The sequence below is a fragment of the Microcaecilia unicolor genome, chromosome 1 (genome assembly GCF_901765095.1).
Source record: "Microcaecilia unicolor chromosome 1, aMicUni1.1, whole genome shotgun sequence".
NCBI classification, from domain to species: Eukaryota; Metazoa; Chordata; class Amphibia; order Gymnophiona; family Siphonopidae; genus Microcaecilia; species Microcaecilia unicolor.
The window spans coordinates 10135427-10143072 of NC_044031.1; positions in this window are offsets into that span (position 1 = coordinate 10135427).

Here is a 7646-nt window from a genome sequence, read left to right on the forward strand (position 1 = left end):
TTAATGAGGAAGAAGGATTACCTTGCATGCCAATGAGTCAGGTAATTAAGGTATTGACTGAATGGCATGCAACCATGCATTGGAACAAGGACACTATGAAACAACAATTTGAGCAAAGATTTTGGACTTTAAAAATTGATAACTTGATTCAACAGGTTGTGCAAAATTGCATGGTATGCAATATTAACATACCTAAACGAGGTCCTAAAATATCACCTGGGACCCTTCCAATACCAGAAGGCCCAGCTAAGGAATGGTACATTGATTTTACTGATATGATTGTTTCAGTGCAAGGAAAAAGATATTTGTTAGTTTGGGTGGATGCTTTCTCAAGGTGGATAGAAGCATTTCCATGTAAAAGGGAGACAGCACATGAGGTGGTACAATGCCTGGTAACTCACATTATGCCAAGACATGGGTGTCCGTCTAGAATAATTTCTGATAACGGGACACATTTCAATAACAGTATTTTGAAAGAAATAGAAATGATTATGGGTTTAACACACAGGAAAGTATCAGTGTATCGCCCCACCTCCAATGGTTTGGTGGAGCGCTATAATGGCATTTTAAAAACAAAGTTAAGAGTCTTACTAAAATCTCTCAATAAAGAAATGGCGGGAAAATTATATACATGGCTTGATGTATTGCCATTAGCATTAATGACAATAAGGGCCCAACCCAATGGGCGTCCAAAATTGTCCCCATTTCAGATACAGACGGGACGTCAATTCTTTCCCATGCAAACTGCAAATGTGGATAGCACTATGCAGTATTGGCAAAAATTACAACCAATGCTAAATTTGACCAGTGACATGATTCGTACCAATGTGTCACATCAGGTAGGGAATAATAATGATGTTTGTGCTTTTAAAGTAGGTGATCTAGTACTACGAAAGAATTTTACACACAAAACGTGGAAAGATCCTGTGTATGTGGGACCTTTTGCTATCACGGCCCTTACTCAGACTGCTGCTCGTTTGGAAGGTCACTCCACCTGGATACACCTGGCAGATTTACGGGTGTTACCTAATAGTCTGAGCCAGGAAACAGAGAAGCGGTAAAATACAAACAGGTGTCCTCATACTTTGTGGATACATATAAATATTGAAGTGGACAAAGTATAAAACAAATACCCATGCCCCCGGAGAGACTGGAGGCAAGTCTCTATCCATGATGTTATTGGGATGTTGTTGCTTGTTGATCTTCTCAATAGGGTGAACAATGAATACATATGAGAATAGACTTGTTACAGCGGCCAAAATATTGAATTTAACTGATTGTATCATATGTGGTCGCCGACTGACCTCATCCCTGTCCTTGCCAGCTATGATGTATGGGACTACCATGATAAAGCTGGGAGGGCACCATGCTTGTTTCCTCAATAACACTTGTACCCGGGATGATGGAAACCTTCACTGGACCAATGAGACTATTTATAAGCACGCCTTGCTTACAGACAAGTATCCACAGACGTCATTTTGGTGTCTGATGAATAGTACAAAGACTGGAAACAACCCCCCGATAAAGTGTAATTATACATACGACATTGTGACAGGTAATTGGTCAGTGGGGGAAAGTACAATGATTATAAATACAACTGCTACCAAAGACAAGTGTGGTAATGGTACAAGCTGCAATAAGACTTTAACTCAATGGTATGTGACAACAACAAATGCAGTGAATGTTAGCAGACTGGAATATGCTTTTAATCTGTGTAATTTTAATGCCACATCAGCTAACGCGATTGGACATTACCCGTATAACTGTTCATGTATGAAGACTAAGAATGATAGTGTATTTCCCTTTGATGAGGCTCATTGTCCCTACTCAAATATTACCTCTTTGGGTAAATTACGATTGGGAGATTATTTGTGGTGTGACTATAAATTATATACCTCATTGCCAAGAAATTATAAATTTTGTACTTTAGTACAACTGAATTTGTTTGATTTAATCATTCCTTTGCATAATACAAATGTAAATACCCACAGTAGAGGAAAAAGATCTGTTTCCTCATTAACAGGTGAAGAAGAAGATGAAAAAACATTGAAATTGGCTTTAGAGTATATCAATAGTACATACCCCATGACAAAGACAAGATTAGATGCTTTATCAGCTACAGGGTGGCTCCCCTTTGCGGGGTCAGCTATAGCTGCAGAAATGGGTATGTCTATTCGAAGGTTACAAGCACTACTACATGTAGCGACCCACGAGTTAGACATAGCATTAGGTGCATTACAAGAAGAAATAGATGATACTGCACACTAGGATGGCAGTTGATTACATGTTATCTGAATCCGGCGGTGTGTGTGGTTTGATTAATGAAACATCCTGTTGTGCAGTCATACGCAATCAATCAATAATTGTGAAAAATGCAATGAAACGTATTGTCAATTTGGCAAAACTCTCACATTCAGATTATGAGGGAATTTTAGATACCTCATGGTGGGATAACATTAAGAATTGGTTTGCAAGTTTAGCCCCAGGATTGAGAGGCCTTGTTATGGGTTGTATAGTTTTTATATGCATTGTAGGACTAATACTATGTTGCATACCATGTATGATGTCATGTTGTAGAAAAATATGTCAGGATGCATTTAAAATGACTATGGTAACTCAAATAAAGAATGAGCAGAATTATAATATGTTAGCTAGCAACATAGAACAAAGAATGATGGAAATAATTAAAAGACAGGGCCTGCAAGCGCAGTCTGCCACAAATAATGAAGGGGAGGAATAGGGATGAGTATCTAAATTGTTCCACCTGGCCTACCCATCTGACAGAAAAAGGCGCCAGCAGTGTATGTGGAAAATACAGTAAGCACATGTGAAGAAGGTGAGACCTAGCATCTAGGTCTCAAGGGAGGATTGTAGAAATATAAAGTGAAAAATACAGAAAAACTGTTGAAGCAGGAACTGCTGACAGTAAGTAATACAACCTCTCATGGGACAAAGAAAGATTGTGCAGAAGTATGAGTAACACATGAGCAAGGCGCCTGACTGTCTGTGAGAGAGGAAAGGAGAACAAAGGGAAACAGATGCAGCAGGTTCTGTGCAAGATTATTAAAAAAAAGATTTGTGGCAGAGTGTAGCTAGTGGGCCGTATCATGAGAGTATGAGTCATAGACACAGAAAAACAGTGTATAAAGCGGGATGTGAACTATGTATTGTAAGCATTCTTTTTGACTTGCCGGTATGTGTCTGCTTCCTGTATAAACCATTGCTTTTGCACAGTATAACTTGTACAAGCTATAATAAACTATCATTGCTTCATTAGATTTTACTGTCCAGCCTTTTCTTTCCTACAGGACCCGTCTAAAGTTGAGAATTATAGGCCTATTTCTTTGATTAACATTGATAACAAAATCTATGCCAAAATCTTGGCCTTGCGCCTTCAACATATTGTGCCGGATATCATCCATAGAGATCAAAATGGGTTTACGATAGGCAGGTTGGCTAGCGATAACTCTAGACTCTTTTGGAATGTCCTTGCACATGTTGAGGGCTCAAGTGAGCCGTTTATAGCGGTCTCACTTGACGCTAAGAAAGCCTTTGACAGAATTGAATGGGATTACTTGTTTCACACTTTGGCTTGGTTTAATTTTGGTCCATCTTTTATTAAAATGGTCAAAGTTTTATATACTGATCCGATGGCTTCAATCTCAGTGAATGGTACTAAACAAGGCTGTCCATTGTCTCCTGTCCTTTTTAATATTGCCTTAGAGCCATTGGCTCTGGCTATCCGGGCTCATTCCAATATCTCTGGGGTGTCTGTGGGAGGAGAGGTATTCAAACTTTCTATTTATGCTGATGCTATTTTACTCTATACCACCCCAAACTCCCTGCCAATTATTTTGGATGTAATCAATTCCTTCTCCTCTCTGTCTGGCTATAAAATAAATTGGTCTAAATCAGCCATCATGCCGTTAAATTCCCTGGTGTATAGATCTCAGATATCTCAATATCCATTTGCCTGGGAACCTTCTAAACTTAAATATTTGGGAGTTTGGTATTCCAGGTCGGTGGATCAGACCATGTCTCTTATTCAGAATCAAATTTTGAATTTAACCACTTCACTCCTGGGTTTATGGTCTCCGCTTTATTTGACGTGGTGGGGACGGATTGGGGCTATCAAGATGGTTCTGGCTCCGAAGTTGAATTATATATTTAGTATGACTCCCTTCTCTTACCCAAATTCTTTCTACGCCAAGATTGACTCCTTGTTACTTAAGTTTCTTTGGAGACAAAAACCACCTCGCAATGCACTGAAGAAGCTTAAGATGCCGACTCATTCGGGAGGTCTTAATGTCCCTGATTTAAAAAATTATCACATGGCTTTTCGCCTATCACAGTCTTTAATGTGGTTCCAAAGGGAATTCTCTCATCTGACGCCTAGGTGGCTGATTTTTGAGGCCGCCTTGGTGCGCCCTTGCCCCTTATATCTTTTACCCTCTGCAGATTTGTATCCATATACCAAGCACTTGTGGTTGTTGATGGCCTCTGCCTCTGCCTCTAATATCCGTTTAGGGCTGGTCTTGGAGTTAGCGCTGCCTCCCTGGAGGATGTCTCCCTCTTGTATAACTCTAGCTTGCAGTCTGTTCACCTGCAGTCCCAAAAAGCTGAATGGTCTCGTAAAGGTATATGGCTGTTATCACACCTTTATATTGCAGGTACGTTGTTGTCACCGGATGCTTTGGCTGCATTATATGATGTTTCTTTGCTGGCGTCTCCCGTGTGGAAGGATATCTCTGCCTTTCTCTCGACCTTTCAGGTCTCTAATTCTCTGCTCACTACTCCTTCAGATTTTGTTGCCCTCTGTCTCAGTATTGTAACTGGTAAGAAGAAAGCATCTGTCCTTTATAAAAAACTTCAGGATTCGTTTGTTGATGCTGTTGCTCCATTACGGCTGTCTTGGGAAAGGGATCTCGTCTGATTGATGCGTCTGATTTTGACTGGTACACCTTTTGGGTCCATTCGATGCGTCCAACTAAATCGGCAGCAATTTCCCAATCCTCCTATTTTCTTTTTCACAGGGCCTATTGGACACCTGCTAGAGTGGCCAGGATTACTAAGAGTCTTGATTACAAATGCTGGTCCTGTCAAGAATCAGATGGATCCCTTTCCCATATGGTTTTTTACTGTAAGAACGTAAGAGCATACTGGCGACTCATTTGGGCTAAGTTGCGCCTTATTTTTCAGTTGCCTGCGTCAACCGTGATTTCTTATGATGTTGTGCTTTTAAGGGCCTCTTCTCCTAACCTCTCTCTCTTAGAATCCGATAAGAAATTGTTTAATATTTTGTTAGCTGTTGCTTTACACTTGTTTCAAACTGGAAAAATAATGTACATCTCAATTATAATGAATGGTGGAGTAACGTGTGTGTGATTAGGAAATATGAAACTATTCTAGCCCATAAGCACCGTTGTGTTCAATCTGTCTTGAAGACCTGGGCTCGTTTAGATTCATTTTGTCGGACTCCTAATAGCACTACCTGATAATTGTATAATTGCTGATTTGCTATGGGTATTGTCATGGTATGTTGTTCTGTCTTTTCATTTTTGTTATTAACTTTGCCATGGATTATTGTAACTTTTTTTTGTTTGTTTGTTTTGTGTTATACTTGAAAAACCTTAATAAAAATATGAAAAAAAAAAAATTCTGCAGGACACAAAACATTTTAGAATACCCATGGATAGAAATTCCATGTATAAAGAGAAAAAGGATTGTATAGGAGTGTACGACCATCCATCATGTTATCAGAAATTAGGGAGGCTAACAAACTGGGGAGCCAAATAATAAAGGGTGATTTAAATTAACCCGATATTGACTGGGTAAATGTATCATCAGGGAATGCTAGAGAGGTAAAATTCCTTGATGAAGTCAAGCACTGCTTTATGGAGCAGCTGGTTCAGGAACCAACAAGAGGAGGGAACAATTCTAGACCTGGTCCTGAGTGGTGCGCATGATCTCATGCAGGAAGTAATGGTGCTGGCTCCACTTGATAACAGCGATCATAACATGATCAGATTTGATATAAGCTCTGGAGTAAGTACACGCAGGAAATCCAATATGTTAGCATTTAACTTTCAAAAAGGAGACTATGATAAAATGAGAAAAAGGGCGAAAAAGGAGCAGCTGCAAAGGTCAAAACATTACAATGGGGGGGGGGGGGGGGGAGCAGGGCAAAATGGCTGATTGAGAAGACACCTGAGAATCTGCTCTGTGCTTACCTTGTTCCTCTCTCTTTCATGCCTTCTAAGTGTAAGGGTTAGGTGACCTTTTATTTACTTATTTACAACATTTGTATCCCACATTTTCCCACCTATTTGCAGGCTCAATGTGGCTTACATATTTCCGTAATGGTGGTTACCAGTTCCGGAAATACATAGTTAAGGTAGAGCAGACAGAATGGAGTAAGTATTCAGGAAGGAAAGTTCATCTCTATATATAAAAGGCACCACCAACGTTCTAATTAAGCCTCCAGCCGGAAGTGTGAAGCGCCAGAGACATCCGGTTTCCCCATGAGTGAAGGAAAACAGCACAGCACGAAATCCCTCTTTCTGTAACAGTGAAGGACTCAGAGGGGGGAGGAGAGAGAGACTCCCTCACTCTTTCTGTAACACAAACACAGCACAGCAGGAAACTTAACACTGAAGGACTGGACTCGGAGGGGGAGGGGGAGGGGACAGACAGCACAAGGGAAGAGAGAGAGGGCAGAGGGCAGGGACACACACACTCCCACATGCACACTCTGAAGAAAACCTTGCTAGCCCCCGTTTCATTTGCGTCAGAAGAAGGCAGAACACAGCGAAGGGAAGGCTAGAGACGTCGGGAGCGCCGCCTCCTTCCCTGACGCTGCGCTGCCGGAACCGCCACCACGGAGGTAAATTTAAAAAGAAAAAAAAAGAAAAGGGATGTTGCGGGAGGGCGAGTGAGGTGAGCATGGTGCGGCGGCGCCCCCCAGAGGGAAGCGCCCCCCTGCCATGCTTACCTCGCTTACCGGGTTAGCACGGCCCTGGTGACCAAACAACTCACAGAGTATCTAAACAAGTTCTCGGTACTGCACGATTCCCAGTCAGGATTTCGCTCTAATCACAGTACGGAAACCGTACTAGTCACGCTTATGACCAAACTCAAACAATTGATAGCAAACGGCAACAACATACTACTGTTACAATTTGACATGTCAAGCGCATTTGACATGGTTGACCATGGAATTTTATTACACATCCTCGAATACTTCGGAATCGGAGGTAACGTTCTCAGATGGTTCAAGGGTTTCCTAACCACCCGCTCATATCAAGTGACATCAAACTCAACTACATCAGCCACATGGACACCTGAATGCGGAGTTCCACAGGGATCCCCCCTCTCACCGACCATATTCAACCTAATGATGACACCCTTGGCTAAGCTACTATCGAATCAGAATCTAAACTCATATATATATATGCTGATGATGTAACAATTTGTATCCCATTCAAACACGATCTAAGAGAAATTTCCGACGAAATCAACCAAAGCCTACACATAATGAACTCCTGGGCAGATGCATTTCGACTGAAACTAAATGCTGGAAAAACCCAATGCTTAGTTCTCACCTCGCAATACAACAAGAAGGAATTTACCACCATCAACACACCTAA